The sequence below is a fragment of the Vidua macroura genome, chromosome 6 (genome assembly GCF_024509145.1).
Source record: "Vidua macroura isolate BioBank_ID:100142 chromosome 6, ASM2450914v1, whole genome shotgun sequence".
In the NCBI taxonomy this organism is placed as follows: Eukaryota; Metazoa; Chordata; class Aves; order Passeriformes; family Viduidae; genus Vidua; species Vidua macroura.
Window position 1 is genome coordinate 41,831,698 of NC_071576.1, and position 22,567 is coordinate 41,854,264.

The 22,567-nt window shown below is 38.9% G+C and overlaps 1 long non-coding RNA gene across 1 annotated transcript in view; it reads left to right on the forward strand.

Annotated features, from left to right (window-relative positions):
• Positions 1-251: 251 nt before the first annotated feature.
• LOC128809170 (uncharacterized) overlaps positions 252-22,567 on the forward strand; it is a 393,346-nt gene continuing 371,030 nt past the window's right edge. Inside the window, exon 1 of the long non-coding RNA XR_008437641.1 lies at positions 252-392. This is a non-coding gene — a long non-coding RNA (uncharacterized LOC128809170). The remainder of the gene's footprint in view (positions 393-22,567) is intronic.

A 22,567-nucleotide genomic window follows, 5' to 3' on the forward strand; every position in this document is an offset into this window, starting at 1 on the left:
CTGGGAAGGTAACAGTGAGACATACCATCTGCAGCACACACAGCAGCTATTGGAGGCTACTACTGACAGTTTGCACTACAGTTTTTTGGTGAGCAAGAAGCCAGGTATATTGTACAGTAGGATATTTCTGTGCTTATGCTACTGAATTTCACAATCTGGTCCTTCAGCAGCCCCCTATGCTCCATTTCCAATTGCCTTTGAGTTCTGGGCTTACTTTTGGCATAGTCTCCTGGACACATTTTGCTGGGGATGGAAAAGCAGTAAATGGAACCTCTGAAAACTAATTGTTTTGCTTCTGTGTGACTCGAGAAAGAAAAAAGCTTTAAGAATCACATTCACTTGGAGGAATTTAAATTTCTCTCTGAGAAGTTTATAGAGGGACTGTACTAAAGGTAAGTCCGGGGGATTGTCTACCCCTTCTGTTTCCTTGTTTGTTTCCTGCTTGATTGCTTAAAGTAGGGGAAAAATGCTAAAACATTAGTACTAGGTGTATACGGAGTGTGGTGTTTGTAAAGTCTGTGCTTGTAATTTGCATCCTCTTTTTACCTCCTTTTCTGTTTTGTTTTTCTTCCTCCTTCTCCTGCCATTTGCACAGTAAAAATGCTTGGAAAATAATAATCTATAGGGTTCCTGGAAAATGTTAGCTAAATAGCACTATAAAGCTCCTTTTAGTTCAAAGGTATTAGAATTTCTAGGAAGAGAAATATTTTTATTAAACAAGCTAAAATATTTGGGAAGTATCTCAAATGGGCAAGAAATATAGCTTGTACAGTATCTTCAATAGAAGCCTCCATATTTTCATAAATCTTGTCTAGTTTTTTTTTTTTTCTCTGCATTTCAGTCAGCTCTGGAATGATAAATATGTAAGTGCAAAGCTGTTTCTGCTGCTGTTAGCCAAAAGAGAAGGTAGCAGAATAGAAATGTGTAGATTTGTGCATCCACTTCCATGAAGTTCATCTGTTTGCTTCTCATTAACCTTTTGAATGCTGCCTTTTTTTTTTTTTTTTTTTTTTTTTTTTGGCTACAGAGTTTATGCAATATGTAGGACCAAACAATAATAACTCTTATGGTATAAAGTGCCAATCACAAATGGGTTTCTGTGGGCCATTAATTTTTGGGATGGGGGTGCTACTAAGCACTCAGGTGAGCAAAGTAAATGCTTCATGCAGCATGGTTCATTGCACTCCAGAATTTCTGGAGATCTATCAGTTTTATTGCTCTGGTGCTACTCAGTATTTAAGCCTGGCACTTTGCCTCCCCCTGCACCCCCTTCCACCAATACAGTTTCTACTGTAACAGTATGACTGTTGTAGCCTTTCCCAACATGCCATTAAATAATAGAAAAAAAAATACCATTGCACTGCAATAGAATCAGAGCTCTTGTAGTTGAGCTTTTTTTTTATTGCTGCACTGATAGTACTTAGCATTCCCAGGGAGGTAAGCAAACCATCTGTAAATACATTTCAAAGATGCTTCATTCTCCAAGTGCAATTGCTAGGTACTCATGCCTTTTCAATTATATGAATATGAATGACTAATATTGAAGAATATGGTATCTCTTTGAGATACTACATAGATGGATACATATTGTAAAAAGACAGGGATCAACATAGAGTTCTACTGAATAACCAGATGTTCAGGGGCTTCTATATGTGTGTATGCAATGAAAAGAGGAATTACATCAGATTTGTAAATACAAAGACACATCAGATCTATTTGGTACAAAGAAGTATAATGACCTTTGTAATAGATCCTGTGTTGTAAAGCTAAAAACTTAATGAAAAGGCTCTGCTTCAGAGTAATCAAATCACTTTATATTATTGCATCCTGTCAGTCAGTCCCTCTATTTCCCACTGGTTTTGCATAATAGCTTTAAAGATGGATTAAGGAAGAAAGAAGAGCTGGTTATAGGTGTGTTTCCCCTCATTTTCTGGAAGTGATGCTTCTGTGTTGCATGTGCATTTACTGTATATGATTATGACAACCAGATCTCTTTCTGGGCAGGATGCAGTTTGCCATAGTTTACCCACATTGTACTTTGCTCAAGACCCAACTGCGTGTTGCATCGGAATCTTATTTCACCAGGCAACGGGTTGTGCTTTCTTTTCAGTATAGGGAACACTCTCTGTGCAATGAAGGCCAAAAAAAAAATTGTGTTTGTGAGAAGAGATGACAACTCATGATTTTTAGAGCCTTACCCTCGTTTTAGAATTGAAGCATTGAATGAGACTATCAAAGCAGAGATGTTGACTGGATGAAAGCAGGGGACAAATGTTCTGCCTGGAGATGAAACTTGCATGTTCTGGTGAAAAAGACGATACATTTTTCTTCACTTCCATTTCTGTATATTCTGATACATAGAATAAAATTTAGTAGTGTTGCCTTAAACTGAGTAGAAGAGTAGTTGCCTGTGTGCTGGAAAAGAAGTATGTAATTGCTTTTTAGGGTGTCCAGCTGTTATTAATCATCTGTTTTTTATGTAGTCATGCTTTTTCATTATCTCCTTATATTGCAGACTAAAGCAAATGCTTGTTATTTGGCATTTAAACAGGCTCACTGAAGAGGAAACCTTGTGCTTCTCTTCCCATGTTCCCCCAGTTATTTTGGTTTAGTAGATTTTCACTAGAACTTTTCTGGAATTTTGCTTCTGATTTCTTAATTATACTGTCACATTTGCTATTTTTGGGGTTATTTTGGTATCTCTTATACATGATATTGTATGTAACATAATATATTACTGGAAGGTCAATATTGTTTCCTAATACTATTGCTATTCTTATGGTAAAAGTGGAAATGAATAATACTCAGTTTTAGCAGGTTTTATGTGGGAACAGACTTTAGCACCAGTTGGACCATGTGGGGGTTTTTTGTTTTTTAAAAAAACAAATAAGTAGTCAAATCTATAAAAGGAATATAGTTTCATTTTAGTGATCCTGGAATTTCAATTGTGTTTCATAGTGTAATGCCCCATATGCCTTCAGTCTCACCTAATGTGTAAAATGCTTTCTCCTCTGTACTCTTTGGCTGCTTGTGTGAGCTCAATCCACTATGCTTTGTGCATCTTGCTGGAATTTGACAGGAAGGCCTGCACAGATTTGGCAGTAAGTGTGTCATAGGTAAAGTGTCTCAGTAGGAGTATGGGTGCGATGAGGTTCTCACGAGCTGAATTATCTAAATGTTGTTTTAAGAATAAGAGGAAGATAACAGAAATTTCTTTTTCACTTAGTTCCAGTTAATTGAGCAGTTTCCTTTTCTTATTGCTGAAGTCAGCCAACCAGGCATTAACCTCTCCAGTGCATGTTTCTGTGTTTTTAAGACCCAGGGTACTTTACACGTGAATTCTTTCTTTCTTCTGGAACAAGGTGGGCTGACAACTGGTAAGGCAATCTTGAAGCAATGCAGTGGCATAGAAGTAAGGGGAGGATGGAAGAGAGGAGATGTACCAGCAATTCCAGGACTAAAACCAAAAGAACAAGTTCTGTGGGAAGGCAGAACACGTCATTTTGACTGCTGACTCACCGTGTTGGCCTGCAATATTATCTTACATTAATGTGATGACACTGGCCTGGTTTTGAAATAAGGAGGCAGAAAGTAATTTTTCAGGAATGCATTGCTTATGAATGTATACTACTTTGACAAATATTCTGATCACTGGAAATTCATGCAGGTGGATTTAGGGTTCTTAACTCTTTAAAAGAATTAATAGTAAGTAAAATTTACTTTTTTTCCAGTTGAAGAAAAATGAAGTTACAAAAACATCCTTTGAATTGACAAGTTAGGTGAATGAAGTAAATTACATTCCACACCACCCCACCCCCCTCCTTCCCACTTTCTCTTTTACTCTCCTTCCCATTTCTTTTCATTCTGTGTCAAAGGATAAGGTCTAGGAGTGAAGGAGACTCCAAATTCCTTTTCCTAGGCTAGCAAGCAAACATGGTAGGTAATACACTGGTTAAGAGTCTTGAATCTAAACCAATTAATTGTAATTTCTAAAACCAATTTCAGTATTCCTAGTTGGAAGTGTGAAAGTGAAATTTATTTGGGAGATCTGTTTAATTTTTTAGCTTGTCTAAAAGACAGCTAATTGGGTTGTTTAGGGAAGACACCCATTATGGTGCTATTTATTATTTGTCTTTTCAAAGATTGAGGTAGCTAACAAGACATCCTTTAATAGTAAGAGTTCCTAATATTTTTTTCAAATTACTGCAGAAGTTAATGTTCTTTTGAGTTGTATAACAAGCATTTAAAAAATGAGAGAATATGTTTATTACGACATTGTAGCTTTCAGGAGTGACCCAGAAGAGTAGTGTTGATGGCATGGTATATATACAGGTGGGAATCTGCTTCCAGAGACTGTTACTTCTCAGATTGCTCAGGTAGTGATCGTGAAATTCTCAAAGTGAAGATCAAATGACCCGATGGTATGCTGAGTTTTCCACAGCCATTTCATATTGCCAAGGAGAAAACTTAGCGTTTTGGTGTTCTCACAATCTGCAAGATGCTGCTGTGTAAGAGCTCTTGCTGCCAAACTTAGAATGGTTACATAAGGTAGAATCCTATTGATCCTGGGGGAGGATGGTGGGCAGAAATTTCTTCAGAAACTGGAGACTTTCTCAGAACAGATACTGCAGAGGCAGAACTGTAGCAAGAAATCTAGGTCTCTTCCCAGTGTGTATTGAAGAAACTTTTTGCACTGACACTTGTTTTGTAATTTGCCAAAATCTTTATTTAACTGGCCATCAGTGGTAAGTACTCTTGGTATTCTGTGCCTTGCGGAGGTGAACAGAAAGGTGTCAAACAAAAACACACTAAATGAAACTCATAACTAAAGACATGAAGGGCTTCTCTTTGTGTATTTTTCACATATCATTGAGCTTGTGACCCGTGGCCAGCAGATTTTTCCATGAGGCCCATTCCAATCTCTTTGGTAATTTTTGATGTTATTTTGGTAGGTTAAATTTATGTCAAGGACCCATGAAGTCCAGCATGTACTAGTAACTACAGAATAAGTTCCAGTCCCATTGTTTGTCCTGCTTACAAAAGAACAAACTTATATCAGCCTTGTTTAACTTCTCTGAAACTGCTGATTTGGTGTGAAGGAAAGATGGCAAGAGCAATGGGAGGGCAGTAACTCTTTTTTGGAAATGTTTGCTTAATTTCATTTAACTTCCTGTGGGAGCATTAGAAGCCCTTTCCTTTCTCTTTTTTAGCTGTAGGAGAAAATGCAACATGGGGCTATCAAGGAGTGGGCATATTTTTTATGGAATCTTTGCTTTTTGAAATTTGTCTACCAGTGTACAAACTTTACTGTCTTTTCTGATGTCCCAGCAATAAATTGGCATATGAGAAAGAACAACAATGCTTCTATACTAGTCATATTAAATACATTACAGACATCATTTTGGCATGATTTTGTAAATCTAGGGATGGCACCTCTTAGTCTGTGTGATTTCCCCCTCACCACTTCCTGTTCATCAGTTAAACATTCTTGAAAGCATCATTAGTGAATGATGTGAAGCGAAGGTGAATGTTCTGAGGGTTAGGCCTTTCTATAGAGGCTTTCATCTTGGGGCTGCATTCATTTCAACTTATTTTTCATTTTCTCTGGGGTCCCTCATGATAAAGGTGCATTTCATGTAAACTTATAAATTTTCACTCTACCCTTGGTTGTTTCAGGAAAATTATGCACTTTGAAACTAAATGATCTGCCTACTTAAAACTTACAAAAGTAGCTGCCTTCTGGAAAGTAGAAAGTTCAATAGGAAAAACTGGAGAGAAGAGGGTGGAATAAGATGAACTCATAGATTGCCTCAAAGGCAAAACTACTTTCCTATTTTTGCAAGAATAGAAATAGGGATTGCATTGTTCAGTCTGCATGTGGAAGAAAGTTTTCCTTTTGCTGCAAAGTGTATTTTGGCAGTTTGGCTGGGAGAAAATGGGTTGTAGAGTGTTTTTTTTTTTTTAATTTTTCAAGTGTATGCTTCAGAAATAAGTCAGGTCTCAAATCTCCATTTTTATTTTGAATAAGGCTGATAATAGGAGTAGCATTATGAAAACTCCATAAGGGATTTGGAGCTCTCTTGAAAAAAGCTTTGAAACTTAAGGCTTGGATTTGTCTAGGAAATTTGAGCTACAGTTCCTTAAATAAAGGATATTATTTATATCCTTTATTTATCCTTAAATGTTATGTAAAAATAAAACTCAAGTCAGAACAGAACTTAGTGGAAGTGCTGCCCCACAAAAGACTCTTCAGTTATTGTATCACAATCGGGTTGTAAATATTAAAGTCATGTTCTTTATCTGTTCAGATATGCAATAATTCCTCTCATTAGCTAAAAATAGTTAACATTAAGATCTGTTGAATTCAGAAAGCCTGAAGCAACTGAGGCAGGCAGAAGAGGTAATTTACTAAGTAGGTATGCAAGAGCCTAAGTATTCAGAAATAGGCTCAAATCAAATGACCAATACATTGACAATTTGTATCATGTAATAAAACTGAATGGTATTTTCATTACTGGAAAAGAAAATGTGATTTCTGGAGATCATGAACTAGACCTAAGAATATTTGACTATCACAGTTTTTATGTAATCAGCCATGTCTTCCATGAAAAATATATGCCAGAAGTGTGTAAACTTTGACCCTCTTCAAAAGCTAAAAAATTATGAATAGCTTTATATTATCAGCTCTAGAATATGCAGAGGAATGTGGCTGAGTTAATGGATGGCTGGATACATGTAACCTGTGCCATCAGGAAGTAAACACTTTTCTTTCTCCTCTTCATGTTGCATATCACACCTGGTCCACATGGGTTTTTGCCATTGAAATTTGCAGGGGTGCTCGCAGTGGAGTGGGCTGTGTATGGTAGCATTGCTCAGAGGCATTTCTTGTTTTCCTGTGACCTGCAGGACAGTGTCCGTGCTCTTTACTGGAGAGCAAAGTGGCCTCGGGGAGCAAGGATTGCCCTGGTTCTCCTTGGCTCTTTCCTGCCCTGCAACTGCCATGTGATTTAGATGAGTGATAAGGGAGAGTACAGCCTGACTTGTGAGCTTTCCTTTTCCTCCTTTGTCATTGATATTCAAGGCTAGCTGTAGTAACCCGATGACCTCCTTTTACAGAAGTCACGACCTTTTCAGACCACAAAAGATCCCTTCAGACTGGGATTCCCTTGACAATCAGCTTTATAGTTTAAGCAGCTTTATGCAATACTGACAACAGTGACAGTTGAGAGAGGTAACTAGGAGACTTCTTGTATTATAAATACTTGGCTTGGGAGTGTGTGCTTAAGGGTCTTAAGCTGCCTAAAAGAGTATCTTAATCTGCCTTAATTCTTCTTATTATATTCTTTTTCCGAAGTAGGTGGAGATGCACAATTTTTCTTTTCATTTAGATGAAAAGTTCCGCACCTGTCTCATTGAATATTATATTTTTATATGATATTATATGATTTATATGTTCTACTAGACATACTTACAGAATGTAGAAAGAGAGGAGAAAAAGAGGAGTCTGTCCAAAAAACTTATTTTTATATAATGTATTTTCCCATTTGAAATCAAAGCTTTGCTTTGAATCATGAATATTTCAATGATTTTTCTGGAATGTAATGGAAGATTCTGAGGTCTGGCAGTGGAGAAGCATAACTTCCTTATCTCTTATCTCTCTGTGACATAAACCTACTTCTTTGTCTCTGTCTAGGACTGAGCCAACTTGAAATGTTTATGTTGGTATCAGCAGGAAACAAGCTTCCCCCAAACCACCATTTTCTTTATGCTTTTGGATATGGGAAGGGAAACTGTAGGAGAATGTAGGAGAACACAGGACAGCCTATAAAGTCATGGCCTTGAGGATACAACAGAAGTAGAGATGGATAAAATTACTGCTCCAATATGCATAAATGTTTACTTTGCTGGTAGAAATGTACTTTGTTATATAATAACAGTGAGGGAGGAGAAAAGCCATGACTTGCCAAAATGTGCTTTCTAAATCTATGACTATTCAGAAAAATAACATTCATTTCTAAATGTAACATGAATAATTATTTCCTAAGTTTATTTTGTCCTAGTTTAATGTCTATTATACAATGAGAGTGCTCTCCTTCTTTTAAGCAGAAACCATGCATGAGCTTAAAATCTTTTATGTCTGAATGTTGCTGGTGGTTGTCCTTCTTTCCATATTGTTTAACTGTAATTGGTGTACTAGAAGGCTCCTTGCATGATCTTGTCCAGGCCCTCGGGCAATGGAAATGAGTAGGTACTTCCAATAAGGACATCAGTTTATGAGAATAGACATTTGACCTCCAGTTGTTCTACAAATTATTGTCTAAATAGTACTTTTCAAAGGTAGGTGCATTTCTGAAGTCACTTCAGGCTGAGACCTGTTTAATTATTTAAGCCTAGTGGTGAGCACTACAAGAAGCAGTGGAGAAAAGGTCACTGGAGCAAGAAGAGCATGTCTTCTACAAAAGGCCCTGATGTTCCACTTGATTTTAGTAGGATAAATACACAGACACTGGGAAACATTAAGAATTTAAGGTTACATGGGCTTTTTACCATTGTTAGTAATGGGACTGGAAATTGCCTTTTGTTAGTGTAATACTGTTTGAATTTTTAATATTACAAAGCAAAAGAAGTGCTTTAATTGTTTCCTTTTCTGAAACAAATCGTGAATATGCTCCTACACTAAAAATGCTTTGAGCAACTACTAGTGTGATACTATGGTGGTTTGGTTTTCACATCTTAAAGGCTGGTACTTGAGGTATTGGGGTTTTTTTTCAGTTCTCTAGAGTCTCAATTTTGTTTTTATGATTTCATATTATCATTGAGAGGGAGTTTGTGTGGATGTTATGAAACTAATGTGCTTTGTCCTTGCTTTAGTCCCAGATTAGAAGTCTGTTGGATTCTGTTAGTTTAGTAGACAAACGAAAGCAATACACCTCAGTTGTCTCATTGCTCTATCCATTAGACATGATAATCTCCAATAGTACTGGAAATATGCATTGCCTTTAAATCTAGGCTAGTGCTCCGGTCCTTTTAGAGGGAGCAGGCTCTTTTTCTGTGCCTGTTGATATTAACAGAGTTCAGGTAAGTATAAAAAACTCTAGTAAAAATAGTCTTATTTGATCTACTACAGGCTCATGTAGGTACTTTGTGATCTGTCTTAGTTGCTTTTCCTTTCTCTGTGGCCAGTTTTCCTGTAGGGTGAAGAGTGTACAGATTTATGTACTGTATAGACTGCTAAAACTGTTATTGAGTGATTGCATTATGCTGGTAAATTACTCCCCAGTGCATGGTTAGTGCCCCTCAGGACAAAAATAAGAAGCTTCCCTGCCACCACCTTGTGTCCTTCTGACGCTATTTCTGATTAACTTGCTTTCTCTGCATTACAGTAATAAATATCTTTAATGGCATTTCATTATACATATGATGCCCCAAGTTTCATCAAATGAGGAAATGCTTTTACTTACTTGGGCTTTCAATTTCTACTTGCAGGCACTCAGCAAGCAGTAATATTTTTTGAATTTATTGTTGAATAGCTGATAAAATGCAGTCATTTTGCAAGATAAAGCAATACTTTCCTTTAGAGATCAAACTATTTAAACTGGCAGAACTGGAACAAAATGGGATATCCAAGCAATGCATTGTTATAAGAGTCAAGACTGTGGTTCAGGTATTTGGTCTTTTGCTACCTGTGACCTTTAGTACCAAAATTTTTCTATTAAGCTGCTCTTCCTCAGGCAGGAGTGAGGATCAGTACACCAGTGTTGCTTTGCTGCTGCCTTTTGCATTACCTTTATTGGCTAAGTAGGTTTAAAACTGCACTGCAGTAGTGCAGGACAGATGGAGAAATGGATCATGTTGAGGATGCCTGAATCTGAACTACCTGCAACAAGCCCTCACAAGGATTGATGCAACTGCTCTTCACATTGGGTGAGGGCAATAAAAGTGGATCACCAAGTCAGGATAGTGGGCAGCTTTTGTGTCATTAGCAACATTAGTTTTGACTTTGTTTGTAAACATTGCCATCATCATTTTAGTCTTGTTCTTTGCTTGCTTTGCATGCCCTTTGCTGGTAAGGATGGCAATGAAATATGCAAGCAACTTCTGACTCATTCCCTTTACACTGGCTCAAGAATGATTTGAGAAGGATTAAGCAAGAGTTGAGTCACTAAAAGTCACTAAATCAACCATGAAGTTCTGACTTGCTGTATTGGAGGCTGTGTCTTGCTTTCCATTGTTTTGCATAGCCCCAGTTCACAGTGGGTGTGCAATCCAGCCACAGTTTGTACAGCAGCTTATGCTAATACATCATGTTACAAATCCTGCTCTGGAATTGCAGGCTTGATTCTGTTTCCCCCAAGGGTAGAAACAACAAAGTAGGACTGTGAGATCAGTTTAAAGAATAGAGATGAATATTACAAAACCTGTACAGGAGTTGAGCTGTTTTAATTGCTTTGTAGCTGCACAGGGAAACTTGAGGACAGATACTGCTCTGAGGACACGGGCTGGTAGAACTCAGAGTAGTTGGACCATGCAGCAGCTCCAGGGCTTAGGAGTCTGACAGCAGTCCAGCCAGCTGTTCCCAGCAAAGGCTCTGATTACACTGTTTGGTAAAATAACACCTCTAGCAAGAATTTTAACAAAGTTAAGATTATGTTGCCTTGAAACCTTATAGTCACTAATTTAGAGGAATCAGGAATCTCTGCCCCTTGAAGATGATCTATATGGTGTTTAATGAATATGAAGATTATAGGCTTCCATCAAAAAGTAATATGACTCTAGTGATTACTCTTAAATTTATGGACTATAATAAAACATTAATACAGCATATTCCTGTTTTATTAGCCCATAGCATCTAATGTTTGGTGTGTTGTTTTCAATAGAACTTGATTTGAGGATCCAAAAATAGAAAATTATTATTAAAAAGCAAGTTTTCACCCTCATCCACCTTAGTATGTATTCATCTACAGAGCAAATATATTTAAATTTAGGCTCTTGTTTACAGCTGAAGCACAGAACAACACTGTAATATTTTACCCCTTCACATCTGTTGTGGTACAGAAGATTTGTTTAAAATGGTTCATAAAGATGGTGGCTTTGAATTCTGATTTTGGAAATCAATGCACTAAGAACTTGTAAATTCACAAGAGATGATGAAACTATGTGAGGTTTAAATTTAGGTTCTTGGATATGACAGAGCCAAAATTTAAACAATATATTTACATTCATTTCTATGTATGTGTAGTCTTCCTCTAGAAAGCTTAAAAATAATTTGTAATTCCAAATCTGAATAAGAAAAAGCACTGAGTCCTTCAAGACAGTCCCTACCACCCTCTACATAAATACAACTATTATTTAAATAATACAATTAGTAGCACTTTAGTCTTGTTATGATGTTTTGTCACTGTCAGAATGAGGTTTTGTCTGTATCAAAATACTTTGGGCTAGTTTCTTTTATGAAATAAGTTGAACTGACTTTGCCTTTTGACTTCAAATCTTCATAAATACAGATACCCCTCTTGTCTCTGCTGTCTTCATTGTTCTCTTAACACTGCTTGACACAAACATCTTCAGACTTTGATCAGAGAGTAACACAGTATTTATTTAGAAATCCATTCCTGTTTTCATGTATACAGCTAGAAATAGTGTTTATATGAGCATATACACTGTCTATTATTTCAGAAGTTTCAAGTGCTTCTGTCATAATCACTTATGCTAAAACAGAAGCTGATTTTCTGTACAAAACATTAAAATTTCTTGTACTTGTGAGGTGAACAACTGTCAGAAACTTTTTAGATGACTTTTTTGTTTTTGTTTTAGCCTGTGCAAAGAAGATTACGTTTCAGCTGGCATTGGACCTGCCTTGTCTCCAAACATTAGTTTGGTGTTTCACTGACCACAGATATTTGCCTTCTCTCCCATAGAGAGAGAAGGCAAATGGCATTCCTCCACTGAGCTTCCTCTGCAAGTCTCTAGAAAGACTGGAGCCCACTATTTAAAGACCATTTAAGTGAGCCGTATCTCTACTTTAAATCTTTTAATCTCTTCTCTTTGCTGTTTTTTTCTGGACTCCTTGCTGAGTTTTATCACGATTGAAAGCAGTTTAAAATCGGTTTGTTTTCTTCATGACCTAGAGGTGTTTAAAGCGTAGCTCTTAAAGAAGCGTCTATTTTAAATTAAGTGTATTGTGGTGCAGCACAAGCCTTAGGAACAGTCACCAGCAGGGCTCATGGAGCACCGGTCCAGCTGCTTTTCCTGCCGAATTGCACCGGGAAGGGGAAGAGCAGAGTGAGGAGGCAGCCGGGCTGACCGCGGTAAAGCATCAAGTGTCGTGCCACTAAGAGAGCAAGCGGAGATGGTGCTAACAACTCATTACTTCATGAACTGCGGGTGTTGTTGTGGCTTAATATGCTTATTTCAAGCATGTAAATCCAATAAAAAATAGGTGAAATGACCTTATTACCTCTCCCAATATCTCCCTTCCCTTTTGTCATAACAGTGCTGTCTCTGATGCAGGTATATAATTTATTTGTTACCTGCTTTGATCTAAAGAGCTGGCTTAGGCTCAGGGCTTTATGTACTGTGTTAAGAAGAGATGTTGATGACAGTGACTTTGCTGAATCTGTTCATTGAGTATGGAAGGAATTGAGCAACAGAACAACAACCTAAGCTTACTTCAGGCACTGATCAGTTAAAAAAAAAAAGGCTTTAATGTTCAGAGAAAGAAATGAGCAACTTTTGTTTGTGGTGTATTAGTTTTGATCACTCCCTCTGATCTTTTTTTTTTTTTTTTTTTTTTTTTTGCATGGACCGGGATTGGCTGATGTGGCTGCTAGTCATTCAGCCCTGCAGAGGTTGCTGTATATGGTTCTTGGTTTGATGAAGGAGACTAAAACAATCTTGTAACTATAATGAATAATGGTTGTTTGCACCTTGGAACAATGAAAATTTTAACCCATTTCTTTCCTAGATGGAAGAACACAAATGCTCCATACCCCTCCCTGTTACATTTTAAATTTTTTATTTCTTTGGCACAGGGTTCTTTATCCAGGTTGGATTTGGTTAGTGTTGAGTGTCAGAAAGTAAATGACAGTACTTTGGATTTATAAAGCACTTGTTTAGTTCCTAAATGAAAAATGACTATTTTCCATTGAAAGAGGGAAGCTCTATGGCTGCTTATGCACTAGAATAGCTGGTAGAGTTATCTTTAGAAATCAGACTAAAATCCCATTCAGACAAATGTAAAGTGTTCAGAACTCTTTGTTTCATGATTCATGTAGATTTAGGCATGCACAATCACATTACTTTTACCTTAGTCAGCTTTTGAGGTAGCTTTTAAGTCACAAGGTCTTAAATTTGGAAGACCTGAAATCCTAAGTTCTACCCTAGATGAAAGCTTTTCAGCAAAGTGCTATGGCCAAGGGCTAAACTTGTGCAGAGTCCAAAGCTGCAAAATACTGACATTCCCTTTAATTATGGCAATTTGAAGCTGGCTCAAATAGAAGTTATGACTATAAAAATTAAACGTATGACTCTGTCAGAAAACCAGTCATGTCCGTACTCTAATGACTTGGAAAGTCATCTATAGTGAACCTCACTACCAGTATAACAGAGTATGCAACTGAATTCAAGTAACTGTTATTTCAATTTTTCTGTTAATTCACTTGACTCTTGAAGTACAATATCTTATTCTTGCTTGCCATGTAGAACTAGTCTTGCAGTAGGAAATTCGGTGGCTTGATTTACAGATGGGCTAAGTGATTTCATAACTCATTAATATATATGAATCCATCAGTGGGGAAAAAATCTTGCAATTCTACTTCTTCTAAGTGTGTAAGCATGATTCATTTTAGATTCAACCTGGAAATAAAGTGGCTTTTTCTTCCTCCCCATTAAAAAAATCTGCATCTGTTTAAATGGAAGTGTTCATGAAGCTCTGTAAGCTTGGAGAGAGAGCAGTTCTTGAAGTATTTCAGGAGTATTTTGAAAAGCATTGTGGAAGTAGCGGTATTCTTCTTCTGTGTTTCTTTCAACTATGAAAATTTCTTTGAGAACCACCAGTCTGCTTTTCTGAAAATGTTACTCCTTGTGGTAGCTTGTTAATTGGCAGCTGATTATATGACTTTATGTGTATATGTGAAAGGCTATGGCACAAATCAAACACACAGAGAGGACTGTAATACATATGTTACTGGTAATAAGCTACATCCACATGATGGAAATTATTCTAATATACACATGGGGAAGTGAGGTGCTTATTGTAAGGCATGCTAGAGATTTATCACTTTAAAGCACTTTATAACCATTTAAAAATGTTTCAGCATCCTTTTGATTTAAAAAAAAAACCAATAGCTCAAACAGAAAATGATACTGAAATATTGGTGATTTTGCTATGTTTGTGTTGGAGTACACTTTAAGAGCATCTTGCTGCTTACTCATTCATTCTGTTTTCATATTGGTCAACATATTGGGGTATTCTCTTTGTGGAAATCCAGTGCAGCATTGGGTATTCCAGTGAACAAGATATTATAAATCTTGTTCCTTCAGAAAAATCCACCTGCATTATAATGAAATGTACTGTGGTTTATTTTGTGCCACTAAGGTATTTATCTTTTTGTTTAGGATATTAAATAATGAATGAACAGTTTAACATGTGGCAAGCTACTTCCAAATAATTCTTCAAAGGACTAGAACAGAAGTGTGAAGTAAAAAAAAAAAATTAAAAATCACTGTTTTCTTGGTTTCGTCTTTAGCTATGAAGAGTAATACCAGTGTCTAAAAGAAGCAGTTTTCTGCACTGCAAATGATTATTTCTCCTGCTTAGAACCAGGCCTTTATTAATAGTTTGTATAGTTGTCAATAATTTTAGAGCTCTTTTGAAAACAGCTATTTGCTTCCACTTCTGTCTCACTTTCTGTTCTTATCTGTGTAAACTTTGTCCTTTTCTGGAAAGAAAGACACTTTTCCTTCCCTCTGGATGTCTCACTTGACATTTAGCAAGGGATGTTTGTAAGAATGTCAGATTGATGGGAGCTGTTTGCTGAAGTCTCACAATGTTCATTCAGCTGAACAATATCTGTTGTTAACAGCTATAATTATTATGAGCAGGTTTAAAAGGACAAGCTTATTGCTGTACTTTGGCAAGATGCTTTTGAGCTGCTGGTTACTCAATAGTAATACTTGGCACATGATACTGCTTTTTATCAAAGTGCTAATGGATATGGACTAATTAAATGCATCAGAGGCTATCTGTAGGTCGCTTGGTTGAGGGGAAGTAAATGACAGCTTACACTGTACAATTTGCAAGTGTTTGGATTCATAATGACAAACAAGAGATGGCGATATGGCCATATCTTGGAGATATGACTCTTTTGCTGAAGTTTTGTCTGGGGCTTTCAGATTTGACTTCACATTTCCATACCACCTGTGGGAATTTGGTAACTAAAAATGAATCATTAAAGTTTAAAAAAATCTTGACTCTCATTGAATCGAAACATATAAAGCTTTTCTTCTCTGGTAAGACAAGACAGCACAGGTGTGGCTCTGAAATCAAGGTGAGGCAGCACGGATCACCTTAGTGAAGGTGCTGGAAGCTGCTTACAAGTGAGAAGTTCCAGGAACCTTGGGAAAACTGACTTTTGGAGTTACAAATGTGCAGTATTTGCAATACAAGCAACATGACCCACACATTGTATTCCTGAATCTTCCTGTCCTTTAGTTTTTACCTGGGACCTCTTTTATCAGACAAGTTGCTAGTGATGGTTGTTCTGCAAAGAAAAATGAAACAAACCACCTTACTTGGACTTAACACAATTGGCATATGTCTTCTAATGTTTCTTAGCTAGCCAAGCATGGGATGTGTAATAAGCAAGAGATTCCTGTCTTACATTGAGTATATTGTACTTTTTATTATGCAGACAGCTCTGGGAAGATATGTAATCAGATAAGTAGAGCCCAGGCTCTAGTGACTATTTGTGCTAATTGATAAAGATTGCTGCATAGTAGCCTAAATGGTAATTGGGCCATATGTTGGGAAAGGAAAGCATGTGTTTTGCCAACTGACTCTGTTGAATGTACCTGGCAAAACAAGACAATATCTTACCTATGTATTTCATATGTACGACACAGGAAACTAGAAATCATAATGTAGCTAAATAGGTACTAGAAATGGGAAGCTCTTTTCCTAAAGTTTTTGAGATAACATTGTGTTTGTGGAAATCTCTTTGTATTGGTTATCTGAGGCGTTCTGCTGTCTCTCCCGGCTCCGGAGCAGCCGCCGTGCCCAGCAGGGCACCGCAGCTCGTCTGGTCCCAGTCCCGCCACTGTTCCTGGGCGCTGCGTGCTCCGGGAAGGTGGGTAGGCCGTTTCTACTGCCACGCGCGAGGGACCTCGATAAAAGGGGTGAAGGAAGAACCAAATTCCCTGCGGCAGGAGCTGAGAGCATTTAATTGGTGCGCTCCCACTCCCTGTATTGGGGAATATGGCCGCGCGGCCTCGGCTGCGTGGGGCTTTTATCGGGGTGGGGGCGGGCATGTCACGTGGTCTGGGGAAGCCAATAGGGACGCAGTAGGGGATGGCACCGAGGCCCGGGGTGGTCCCAGGGTGTGGCGTGGTCCGGGGGAGCCAATAGGGACACGGCAGGGGCGGCGCCGGGGCTGTGACCCAGGGCAGTCCCAGGGCTGCGGGGGTGTGGTGTGGAAGGCAGGAGCCAATGGGGAGACGGCAGAGGCAGTGCCGGGGGTCTGGGGCGGCCCCGGCCATGGGGGAGGGATAACGGCAGGGAAGGACCCACAGGAAGGGATGGGGGGGGGGATGGGAGCCGGGCCTGCATGGTAAGGCAACCTGGGAACAGGGTACTGCAGGGGGGAAAATGCGGGGGATACACGGGGGTACACAGAATCTGCTAACACACAAACCCAAAGTCCAAGATGCAACTGTCATCCTGCTAGTTTGATGTAGAAAGAAATATCTACATAAATTTCTCTTATGGTTTGGAGGAAGGTGATAGCAAGTGAATTTCAATACATTAATTTCCAAGCATCATAAACTGTGTAATTTGCTGTTTGAGCATTTATATAAATAATCACAAAGAATTAAGAAATAATGTTTAGCTGATGATTATTCCTAATTAACTGAAATATGCTCCGACCAGCTCTACTGAGCTTGAAACCATGTGACATATTTGAGCCTTTTAGACTTGAGAGGAGTTATCAAGAGATCTCAGAAATGGATTTGCTTGAATTTTGTGTGTTCCTTTTGCATAAGCAAGCAGAATTCACTTTGAAAAGTTCTACACAGTTACTAATTCTTATTGTGGTAATAATAGCCATATTTGTTTCAGAAGGCTTGCATGTGTAGTGACTCTTCATAATCTGACACTTGTTTGGGCACATAAATCAGAATTGAGCTTTTAAAAACTCAGGCCTTTGTTCACTCTGACATTGTTTAGATTCAGTTATCATATTTTTACACCTTCTCACTCCTCACTTTATATATCTGCAGCTCTGGACAAAACATTGCTGATGATCATGAGGCTCTGGCTGCTCACTGACATTGCTGGGAAACTGTAGTCCCTGTCACCCTGGGCTGACTTTTGAGCTTGCCAGGTCTTTTTCTTTCAAGTCCTGAGGTGCTGATAAATAATTATAGAGAAGATCATTCACTTTTCTGTGGGTTTGCTAACTTCCTGTGAGCCTTAGTCCTCACTTTACAGCCTCTCTTTTGAAGAGATTGTCGGAAGTGACCCTGATTAGCATTGTTAGGGTGATTCATCAACCTTAAATACACAAAGCTTCTGGGTGTGCTTTTTAGGATTTTTGTCTACTTAACTTTTTTGTGATGTCTCATATTATTAGGTGTTATATTCATTTTGGGAATGATTTCTGGTAAAATGGAGCTTATGAAGGGAGAGACCAACCCACTGGGAGGCTACTAATTAGGATAGATTAAAGGATAATCTTCTTTAGATGTGAGTTTGAAAGGATGTCAGTGGTGTCTGTCCACAGAATGATCAGCTATACTTGTATAATTTTTGGCAGATGTCTAATTTCTTTTTAAAGACCTCCAATGATGAAGACTATGCAGTCTCCCTAGGCACATTTGTCCCTGACATGAAGCTAGTGAGCTGTCACTGAGAAGTTGGCTGTAGAGTTTCAATATTTATTAATGCAGTCAGGGCCCTCATCTGCACACCAATGTACTTTTCCTTATTCCCATCAGCATGTGCTGGATGACTTCACAGATTATAGTCCTTTAACTAGAGCATGGCAAATTCTGCCAGAGATTAACATTACCAGGCTCAGTGTACTTTGTATGTTCTGCCAGACTATTGCTGGGAAACCTGTGGGTTTGGTTTTACTTGGGACTGGTTCTAGGGAAATTGCAGGCATTTCGTCTGGAACCTGGTTGAGTAAAGAGACAGCTGCTAAGGATAGTCATGTGAGGAAACATGTAGGATTTTGTTTCTTCCTAGTATCTTGTGGCTTGCTATCTGGAATCACTTTGCTTATAACTATGTGATCTTCCCTCCAGCAACTGAGTATGTTTTCATAAACAGAACATAATCAATTTGATAATGCTTTATGTGAGTAGGGATGTTTCATACCCAAAAGGTAGGGATGCCAGAAAAATGGTAAAAGCAGATGGCACTGTCATTATCAGAGGAAAACAACTAAAGAAGTTGCTTGAGTGGTAGAAGCGAATCAAAGAATTCTGTGCATAAGCATGCTTTCAGGTGTCTTTGTATACTTAGCATTTCAGATTCAGCTCTGCTGCTTTTGCTACTTTGCTCTACTTTCAGCTAGAGGCAAGTCCTCCTTTGCTTCACAGACAAAGAACCATGGCAGAGCTGTTGACCTAGGAAGCAGCTGGGTGGGAGGACATAGAAAAAAAATTGGTCCCATGGCTAGAGTCAGACTCAGAGTACTGAGTGACCAAGAGGAGGAACAGAGATGGGACAAGGTGGGGATCATATCAGCTGGGGAAAAGAAGCCTTGCAGAAGCATCTGGAGCTAAGCAGTCTCCCTGTTTATTTCTCCAAGTGGGCTGTCCAGTTTTATCTCCCATATGTGTTTAGCTGCTTGCTTGCTAAGATTTATGGAGTCTGCATAATGTGACTGAATGCTGATCAGCTTTCCTTTTAGAGCACTGAGTTGGTGTAATTGCCTCTAGGATGAACCAAGTCAGTGTTGAAACTTTGGCTGTGGGAGAAATGCAGTCCAGTGGTCTTAGTTTGGGGCTAGAAATAGAAATTTTGGTGTGTTGCCCACTGATTTGTGAGTAGGTTTTTGTCACAAAGTCACCACTCTGAAACAGAAAAAAAAATGGAAGCCCAAAACAACTTTCTGTAAAGCTGGCTCTGTAAATGAAACATTCACCACTCTCAGTCTGTCTGGAGATATGTTTCTTGGTTTTAAAGTGGTTGGAGACATTGCTGTACATAGCTGTAGTACAAAACATTTTGTTGCATACTTTTCATGTCACTATTAAAATTTTAAATTTATTTCTTATTATCATCTAGCTGTGTTTTTTTTCTGATGTGAATCCCAATTAATATAAATGTTTTCCCTAGACTTTTTTGTTTGGATTTTTAAAAATAGAATTGAAAGTATTCCTTTCCCCTCTCCTAAATCCTCATTTTTGTGGCTGTTTTGTGGCTGTTGAGTCACTTGTTTCACATATCATATATTAACTGATATTTTTACTTGCTATTTTATTACATTGGTTCTTAGGCTCTCCAGCATGTGTTTCTATTGTGCTATTTGCTATGCAAATATAGGAGAGAGCTGATTTCTCCCTGCAAGATTCTGTGCTTTCATGTGCGAGCTGGGGGGCAAAGATTGTTCAGACTCGGAGAAGAAATTATGGTGTGTGAAAGGTTCTTAGTATATTAAACATGATGTAGGCAAAAAGAAAAAAAAAATCTATTTTAGGAGTCAGGTTCTCTATTTATAGTTCTTTGCACACCTTTCTAAGAGATACATTCAAAGCTGCATCATCTAATGTGATCTAGCAATCAGCTCTCTGAGAAGGTGCTCTTTGAACGAAAAGGCACGGAGAGGCTACGGGAGATCAAAAAGCAGGTTCCTTAGTGGCCCTCATTGCGTTAATTACCTGCGCAAAGCCATTCCCTGCCTCGCCGCTCGCCCGCAGGGGCAGAGCGCTGCTGGCCGCCCCTGGGATGCCGCTCGCCGCTCCCGCCGAGGCGGCTGCCCCGCGGCCGCGCTCCCGGGCGCTGCGGCACTCGCTCCTCAGCAGCGGGCCTGCTCCCGGCTATCAGCTTCCAGGACGCTGCCAGCAGCCGGAGAGGAGCTCTGGAGTCCCTAGTGGTGACGGCAGGGAAACAAACAGCTCCTTTTCCCCTCTTTATCCTCGGCAAAGAATGGGACCGGCACCGCAGCTGCATCGCGGTGAGCGCTAACCGGCGGCTTTGCTCGGTGCCGCTTGCTGACCTCCTTTTCTTTTGGCATGCTGTATTTACCTCCTTAGCCGTGTGGCTGCTGTTTTGTGTCACACTTGCAATAAGTTCTCAGCAGGACTTCTCTGTCCTTCCAATTTTCTTGTGTAACTGTATTGCAGTGTCTTTATCCTGAGGGAGCTGCTGCAACTGAAGAACAGTAGGACTAAATAAGTTGCTTTGCGTGCCTTGCTTGTTTTCCTTTTACCTTCAGGCCAAGCTCTTGATACTGCAAAACAATGCTTTCCTTTATACTCTGTCAGAACCTGTGAGCACTCTTTTTATACTAATTTTTATCATTTTAGTGGACCCAGGGTAAAAATTGACTTGTTGCTATCAACCTGTGTACCTTCTATGAAAAATGCTTGTGAAAGGTTGTGTATGTGCTGGAATATTGACGATGTAGATGAGGATGTGAATCTCTAATGCCAGCAGTACTATGGGATATTGCCAGGTACTGCATCTCCTCTGGTTTTCCACCTTTCAGCTGTGGTACCTTGTCTCTTAGCTACTTCTCATTTTATGCTGATGATTTTATGGAATATTTTGCAGTTCTGTAGATGTTTGATTATTACTTTGGTCTGAAATATATTCCACTATTTCAATACCCACCACGAGCCCCTAGCTTGTGACTTTTACACTATGCAGAGCAAAGAACAGTTTTGCAATCTGTTGTGTGCCAGTGGTAAAAAGCCTGGTCAAAACAAACAGCACCAGTGACAATTAGTGACTTAGGTTGTGTATTGAACAGGCAGGGTACAAGTGTTCATGTTTCACCAAGTGTGAAGTAGGACATAGCAGATTGGTAGGGTCTGCAGCAAAGAACAAATGTAACCTTAAGTAGGATTTGTATCCATGGATCCAGGTTGCTTTCTGTCCTCCTGTAACCAAGGGCTCAGAAGTCACGTGTCATTTTCTGCAGTGTTGATGCTGTAAGTGGAGTTGCTTAAGGCTGTATATAAAACCTCACTACAGGTATAATTTAACTATTCTCTCTTCAGTTGCAGAAGAGTGAAGAGCACTGTCTCTGTACCTTGTCACTCCGTATGTGCTGCAAAAGATTTTTCTGTCATATCTATACCCACATGTATATTGTTCCTCTTGCATAATTCATTGTTGAAGAATTTGCATTTCCCTGAAATTGAGAATTCCAAGAGTGCGTTGTAATGATGAGAGAAGTGGGGGCAGAAGAAACTGACTGGGTTTGTTTTTTTATTTTGACCAAGAACTTTTGCAAATTTATTTATTGTACAAAAATCTCTTAACTAAGAGGCAGTTGAACTGGTGCCAGTGGAATATTTCAGACTTTAAAAGTGACAAGACCCATTTATATTCATACTGGAACAAACATTTTCTGAGCTGCCTCAGCACAAGGTGACCATCTGTCTGTGTCCCCTGCTAACCTGGCAGTGAGGGAGAGCTGAACCTTTGGCTGTCTCCTGTATACAGACACCCACGAACCCTTTTTTTTTCTCTCCCAAGTCAGTTGTTTACTACATGTTTGATATGGGAAATAGTCATGGGCAAATGGGCTACTGTTTGGGCAAATACACAACGGGGAGGTTTTGGTGTGGTGCCAGGTAGGGAGCTGTTGTCACAGATAATAACATCCAAGTAGCCTATACAAGAACCAGTCTCTAGTAGTTGGGGATCTGATAAAACACATAGAATATGTATTGGGATAGTTACAGCTGTTTGAAAGATCTCACTGTTCTTGAATAAGAAGTAAGCATGTATGCTAAAGCATGCATGTGGCTTTCTTCACAGATCATTGTGTGAATATCTTTTATGTGGGAATCCTTTCTTTTAAGGCAGATGAGCAAAGAACACTTCCAAGAAACTCTCTTGACTGTTATGTTTTAGTAGCTTAGTTTTTATTGTACTTTTTTAAAATGGATGTAACATAGCTTGCATCAGCAAAGATTTAAAGCACATAATAAGAGAAACTTGGTGAGAGAGCAATTAGCCCTTATTGAGGGGTACTCTTCATTTTATGCTACATCACTGAGTCACGGGAATACCCACTATTGTCCTAAGTCTCCCCAGTCCTCTGTCTTCCATTCCAGGGTGTCACTCTAAAGGCTTCAACCTCTATTAGAGTTTAGTACCTTGAACATG